The sequence below is a fragment of the Benincasa hispida genome, chromosome 11 (assembly GCF_009727055.1).
Source record: "Benincasa hispida cultivar B227 chromosome 11, ASM972705v1, whole genome shotgun sequence".
Lineage (NCBI taxonomy): Eukaryota > Viridiplantae > Streptophyta > Magnoliopsida > Cucurbitales > Cucurbitaceae > Benincasa > Benincasa hispida.
Window position 1 is genome coordinate 35740785 of NC_052359.1, and position 7869 is coordinate 35748653.

Below are 7869 nucleotides of genomic sequence, written 5' to 3' on the forward strand. Positions count from 1 at the left end.
ACGGTTTAATTTTGGAATTAAATAGAGTTGGAGAATCAATTAATATTTAAATAAGATTTAAATATTAAATTCATAAAAAGAGATTCATGATTGTGGAATTTGTGTAAATTAATTTAATATTTGATAGTGATTAATTAGAATTAATTAAATTATTAAATTATTTATTTATTATTAACTTTATTAGAAAATTAATTAACGAATTAATTTGTAAAATTAATAAAATTTTCAATTTTGAAAAAAAAATAGATTTTGGAAATAAATTGAAAAAAACAAAAATTGAAAAACAGAAAATTGAAAAAAGTGGGAGATCTCCACTATCCAACATGTAGCTCACTCATTTTCCCACCTTCTTCTTGAGTCTATCTCCAAGCATGAGCTGCTCCTCATGCAGCAATTTTCATTGCATGATAGTCCTGCAATAAATAGAGAAGATTGTGCTAAGAATCGAGCATGCAAACTGAAGCATTTGATGAGTTTTTGCTTAAAAAATTATGGTTGCACTAGAAGAAATTCGGGCTTTAATGTCGGTTTTAAACGACATTAAAGGGCTTTAATGTCGGTTGGCAACTGACATTAAAGATAGTGTTATTAAAGCCCTTTAATGTTGGTTTTAAACCGACATTAAAAGCTTCAATAACACCAATAACACAGCCTTCAATGTCGGTTGCAACCGACATTAAAGGTCTTTAGTGATTAAAGCTTGTCGGTTGCAACCGACATTAAAGCATTTTTTTTTTTTGAATTCTTAACCGACAATTGAAGCACGAATCTATCCGTTTTTATCAATTATTGTCTGTTTTTTAAAGTTCCCTTGCCAAATCCTTTTTTCGGTAAAAAAGTATAACATGGACACATCATCATCGAACACTATGGCTATGACATTATTCATGTATGGATTGTAAATCTATTACATTTAATCTACAAATTCTGCTATAGAATTATAATTTAAAAGGCGTACAATAATTCAAGCCTTGAAAACACAAATTAAAAGTAATACAAAGATTATGATTTTACAAGGGCAATAGAATCTTCCATGTAAGGGCAACACAATTTTATTTGTCTACAAATTTGGAGGGTTGAGAGATTAAGAGATGTTAATATACGTTGTTGGGATGGACTTCATTATCAGGATTCTTCTTCTTCAGCTCACAATACATAGCATATCAGCAACAAAGATTGAAAGAATTTGAAATTTAAACTTCAATTAACAAATAATGTGCCTGAGAATAAGAATTAACCTCAGGCAGACTCTGATCCAAGGAGAAAAAATTAATATTATAACCATAACCAAATTTATATATCATATGAAAGGCAAATATTAATGAAACTTTAATCTATCACGCACATTGAAACGTGCTATAATTGATCAGAATACAGAAAAAAGAAGTGCCAACTCATATGTAACAGTAAACAATCAAGATAACCAGCTTCTGTCAGATTGCAAAAGTAATCTCCATTCAACAGAATGAATGCATTATCTGATTATATGAAATAGGTTTAGCCAAGTAAATATACCTTATTCGGTGTTATGCCAAGCTCTCTCTTGAACACTTCACACAATTGATTGTACGGGATACTAGGCATAAAACTAACCTACAAGAACATAAGGACTGGTTTTCAGTATGAAATCCAAAGCAACAGAAGTTTCTGGATCAATATTAAACTGCATACCTTGAAACAGGAGGACAATAATGGTGTCGAAGACTATCAATTTCCCAAAGTGAACTTCCTGTACCAATAATTCTTGTTAACAAGGATCAATCACCAAATATTAAACCATCACACAATAAACATAAAGCGAGGAGGGATTTTATGTGCGAGAGCGAGAGTGGAGGTATGAGCGAGAACAAGATTAGTGAGAGCGAGAGCGAGAGTGGAGACGAGCGAGACGAGAGAGGTTGCACTGCAGAGACTATTAGCGAGAGCGAGAGCGAGAGCAGATGGACTTTATAAGCAAGAGCTAGGGATTTGGGTGAGAAGGAGGATTTGGGCGAAAGCCGAGAGGAGGGATTTGGCCTTTATGAGCGAGAGCAAGAGGGATTTGGGCGAGAGGGGAGGGATTTGGGTGGAGATATATATCTAAATATATAAATAATATTTATGAAAACAAGAGAAGTACAGATCAATAAAGTCTTTCTCCAAATCTCTAATGCTCTAGTATTCCTCTCTCCCCTAAGAATACAGATGAATGACGAAACAAAAAATGTATCGCATTACCAAAACTCTTAAAACTTTTTGGTTTTTTAGCTGGTATATTTTCAGAAACACTAAAATTTAGCCATATGTAGATTTGGGTGGAGATATATATCTAAATATATAAATAATATTTATGAAAACAAGAGAAGTACAGATCAATAAAGTCTTTCTCCAAATCTCTAATGCTCTAGTATTCCTCTCTCCCCTAAGAAGTACAGATGAATGACGAAACAAAAAATGTATCGCATTACCAAAACTCTTAAAACTTTTTGGTTTTTTTAGCTGGTTTATATTCAGAAACACTAAAATGTAGCCAAAGAGCATTACCTCATAAACAAATTCAAATCCTTCATATTACCTCAGAAACAGATTCAAATCCTTCATATTCAAATCCTTCATTACAGCTGGTGACAATCTGCAAGGAAAAAGCTCAAACCTAAATTAAAATTGATGCGAAAAATATCTAAAAAGGGGGGAATGAAATTGCAAATTGAATTACCTCAGAAACAGATTCAAATCCTTCATATCTCTACCGATCTCTCTGTTCTTTCTTCAATTTATTTTTTCAATCATCGTTGTAATCTTCTCAAAGCATCGACTATGACTCTCGCTGCTTGTTTATCAATGGCATCGGGAGTACGAAAGATGCAAAATCGATTTCAAATCGGTACTACATGGACCGGCATTGCCGACCTATCTACGGGTTCTGCCATTTCTCGTTGGCTCCACATATCTCTTACTTCTCTACCTCAGAAACAGATTCATCGAGTAGGTGTTTGAGGGAGTGATGATCCAAGAGATTGGCTTTTTTGGCATTTTTGGTCGCCATTTTTTATAGCTTTCGGTTTCAATTATCTTCGCCGTCTACGAAGGTTTGTCTGAAATCTGAGAGAGAAAGGAGAGAAACAAAATGTAACCTAATATCATTTTCGTAAGAAACAAAAATAGGGGGGATTGGGGAGGAGGTGGCTGATGGGGAAAATAGGGTTTAGAAAAGGGATAGATAGGATAGATAGGGATAGAAGCAGGAAATGTAAAAAAAATGGGGGGAATGAAAAAAAGAAAACCGGATCTTTAATGTCGGTTTTAAACCGACATTAAATGTATACCTACAATGTTGGTTTAAAACCGACATTAAAGATCCGCTTTTTTTAAAAAAATAAAACCAATATTATACATCCGATTTCACTTTTTTCAACCGACATTAAAGCCTAAAATTCTTGTTGTGTTGAAGAAGGTGTTCTTCCAAGGTGTTACAGTGTGCCTTTTCTCCAAATTCCATTTATTCAAGCTTATTTTGAGTCTCACAACTCAATCTAAGACTCCAAGAGTATAGTAAGGAAGGCCTTGAGGTGGTTCACAAGAAGATTTGCAGTTGAATTCGAGTTTCAAGTGGTTTTATGAAGGTATGTCTTGAAACCCTCTTATTAGTTTATGAGCATGCCTAATTTATAGCCAAAATTAATGAATTAAATGCTTATTAATCCTTGTTGCTTCCGCTGCATGCTGATATAATCTAACAGTCCTAATTTCCTTGTAGTCTCGTAGTTTGTAAACTCTGTATAAATATGTTGTTGTTAATAAAATAAGTGTTATTTTATAAGCATATACTCAATTCAATAAACTAAGATCCGAGGTTATTTCATCTAATTTAAACAAGTATGTAGAGGCATACAAGTAGATCTTGTTTAAATAATAACCTAAACGATCTGTAGTAGATGGATAAGGCTGGGTACCTTATTCTGGTGACACTATGGATATAACCCGCTTTGTAGGCGTTACAAGTGTTGTAAAGTGCTACAAATGATCTAATCCTGATCATTCATGTGGAGATATTGTTACGCGTGATTTGTATATATGATATTCAATGCTCATGATGATGGGATACTACTACTATTTATGCATTAATTAGAGATGCTCAAGTAGTATGCCTTGCGTTGTCACAAGTTTCCTTACGATGGAACCAAGTGTAATTCCACCGCAAGTTTGTCGATATGATCCAAGGTCGAACACAGGGAAGTGGTGCCAGTTATTGCGGTATGTTCATGGTATATGTGACCGAGTTTTTCAATTCTTTATAAAATTGTGTACAGTATGTAAATTACAGTAAAATAAAGGAAAGCGGTAAAAATGCGATAAAACATAAAAATGCGATAAATCTAAGATACTAGGATTAAGACTGATCACTATTACAAGATACATGCTTTATGTGCAAGATACTAGGATTAAGACTGGCTGTGAATGTTCTGCAAAGACGTGGGATGCGACGACAAGTCTTGTGAACAGATTAGAAAGAGAAAGATAAGTATTACAAACAACGCAAGTTCTTAATTGAATTGAAGGTACAAATACTGTTCCGCTCTTCTCTTGGCGTACACCTCTCAGTGATCGGCCGCGTTTCCCACATGTCTGTGGTGAAATAGAGTTTAACGTAATGAATGCAAGGTTGCTTCCATGTCTGGAAGTACTACTCACTTTAGTTAACGCACTCTTCTGACCTTCTTTCGATAGATCAGAATGACATCTTCACTTCTGCTCTCACAGGTGAAGATGTCGTCCAGCATGCTTTAGCTAAACGTATTTTATAACTTTAATACATATTAAGTTCTTGGTGATTCATATTTATTATCAAGGGATTAAAAAAACATCATGGAGAAAGTGACTAATGGGTGAACGGAAATAGACAAAGAAAGGTACATGAAATCTATCGAAACATTCAATATTTCTACTAAGTGTTTGATACATGATGTGTGAATGAAGAGATAAAGAAAATATGGAATATAATGAAAGATAGATAGAACAGATACAATCCGATGCCAATGTCTTAGCACAGATTCGATGGAAATCTGCTTGTCGGATAGGATGGTTTCGATGGTAGGCAAAGCTTCCCTCTCAGGTTTGCTCCACCGGTAGCAGGGGTCTCTGCACAGAGCTTCGATCGGGTATACAGCTGGTTGGATCTAAGATTTACCTCTCGACCTTATCTCTTTCTCTTCCTGGATTTCTTCTTTTCAGCACACAGCTCAGCCTTTTTCTCTCTAAAATCTTACAGCACTTAGCCCAGTATCAAATAGCATAATTTTCTCTGAATTCGCTAGGGTATTTATAGGAGCAGATCCTTTGACTCCGGCTTTGTGGTTCCCACTTTTGTTATGGAAATTCCGAAGATGGAGGGATATTATTCCTTCTGTTATGCAATCGGACCGTCAAATCTGCACAACAGTTAGTTGTACACGTATCTCAATCCTCCGCCTTTACGTTGCTCAGCTACATCTTTCGATCATAGGTTCGCATGCGGTGTTTGTTTTTATTACCGCATGCGGTCGAAGCATAACTCTGGACCAACTGTAGCATTGCGCCGTTACTTAAGTAATCATCTCTTCATGGTTGATCGATGGGCGCAATGTGATAAAGATGCATTGATTAGTTTCTCATGAGCCTTGAGCGCAAGCGGTGACTTGGTCTCCTACAAAACAGAGTAAAGTTTGGCTTGCCCTCCATCTTTTTGGCGTTAATGGGTATAATTGCAAACATTTATAATTATTGTCATACTAGGTTAATTTTCATACAATTGGCACATAATTACTAACTTTTGGCCGCAATATCTAGATAAGGTGGCATAAATAACTTGTATTTCTACAAGTTATCACACCCCCAAATTTAGATATATACTTGTCCTCAAGCATATCTTCTACTAAGGCAATCATGCCTCATTCCTATCCTATATTTCTGCGATGATTGGTTGCTCTGAATGTTACACTTAGGAACATTACCTGACATCGCACTTTCCTTCTATCCTTGCTAATTCTTAGCAAGCCTTACTTTATGCTTCTATGTAACAAAATTCTGCTCAAAGATACTTTTCGAGTTTTCAAAATAGAATGTTTATCTCTTCGTTATCAAAATAACTTGATGTATCTATATGCGGTGAGCAAAACTTTGCGTCATTTATTCACTTAGAGATTGTTGTTCATGGTTACACTCTTCGTTTTGGCTTGTCCCCACGGGTGTCATGCGAACATCCAACTACGGTAGTGTGTCAGTTTTAACTTTAACTCATGATAATCAGAGGAGTTGTCCCTTGCCTTCTTTTTCCCTTTTTTTGCTTATACTACATTGTTCTTGGATACCCACCTTCGTTTTGGCTTGCTCCTACGGGTGTCATACGAACATCCAACTACGAGTAGGTTTCTTTCACAACTAAACTCTTATCAGGTTGGGAATAGTTTTGAAATCTTTCCTTGCGCTGACATTGGAGTTTTGCATAAAAATTTTGTTTTTTTTTTTGTTTTTTTTTAACGAAAATGGACGCATTTTCTGAGAGACTACATACTTTTGATTTCATCTGCTCAGACCTTCCCCACTCCCAAATTTAAAGATGAGCAAGTTGGGAATAGTTTTGAAATCTTTCCTTGCGCTGACATTGGAGTTTTGCATAAAAATTTTGTTTTTTTTTTTTTGTTTTTTTAACGAAAATGGACGCATTTTCTGAAAGACTACATACTTTTGATTTCATCTGCTCAGACCTTCCCCACTCCCAAATTTAAAGATGAGCAAGGTTTTCATTGCGTTGTTTGGATAGACTAGACAAATACTTAGAAGAAAATTCTAAAAAGAAGGTTTGAGCAGGACTTTGAAAGATAAAAGGTAAAATACTGCTAAACTAAGAGTTAACTAAGTGTGGGACATGTTTCTAAGTGTAACATATAATACATCATAGCAACACAATGAAGATCGTAAAAATATAGCAAAGATTAACAAAGAAAGATAAAGAAAGAGGCACAGGCAAAGAGTAGAGTGAATTATGTACTTTGATTGTATTGACTATTAACAAAGTATGCGAATATATTACAAATGGTCGCAATACAAAATTTTCTCATGCCTGTACAAGAGTCAAAGAATTTAGTTAACTTACAAAATAATAAAAGAATTGAATACAATTAAAGAATGGCTGCATTAAATCTTAAAATTGAAGAAAGAATAAAAACTCAGGTTGAAAAGTAGGGGGATCTGGTGGAGGGTATTGAGGATGGTCCTTTGATTTGTATGGGTGAGAGTGGCCAGATTACAACTCAATAAACCTATCATTTTGGGGATTTATTTGATTGGGGAGCTAGAAACACAGCTACACAAGATGAAATTCACTCTTTTCCTGATGTAGGGGCAAGTAGATAAATTGCTCCCTTAAGGTCTGAATTCGGGTCTTGAACATAGTGCCCACACCTTCTCCTGACCCGAGAAGAACTTGGTCATAGTGGGACTATGACTTATTGTTCATTAGAGGGATCAGTGGTACTTAAGGAGTTAGATGTAACTATAGGGACAAAAATTGTATTTTAGCCTAGCTATACTTACGAGCAATTTGTGAAGGGTCATCATATTGTTGATTGCTTATATCCAATGGACACAAAAAATTATCTGTAGTGCGAAGAGTATAGCTGTTGGTCTTTAATGGAGTGACCGGCAGTTAACGGATGTTGGGTAATTTGATTAAAGAGTTTAATTAATTATCCGAGTACCATTGGAGCTTCAATCTATAGGTCCATAAGGTCCCCACTATAACTCAATAGGGATCAAATCTTTGGATTAATTTGAAGTGTTCAAATTAATTGAGGGAATTAATTATATATGATATAATTAATTATAATGTATTTGGTACATTATATACAAGAG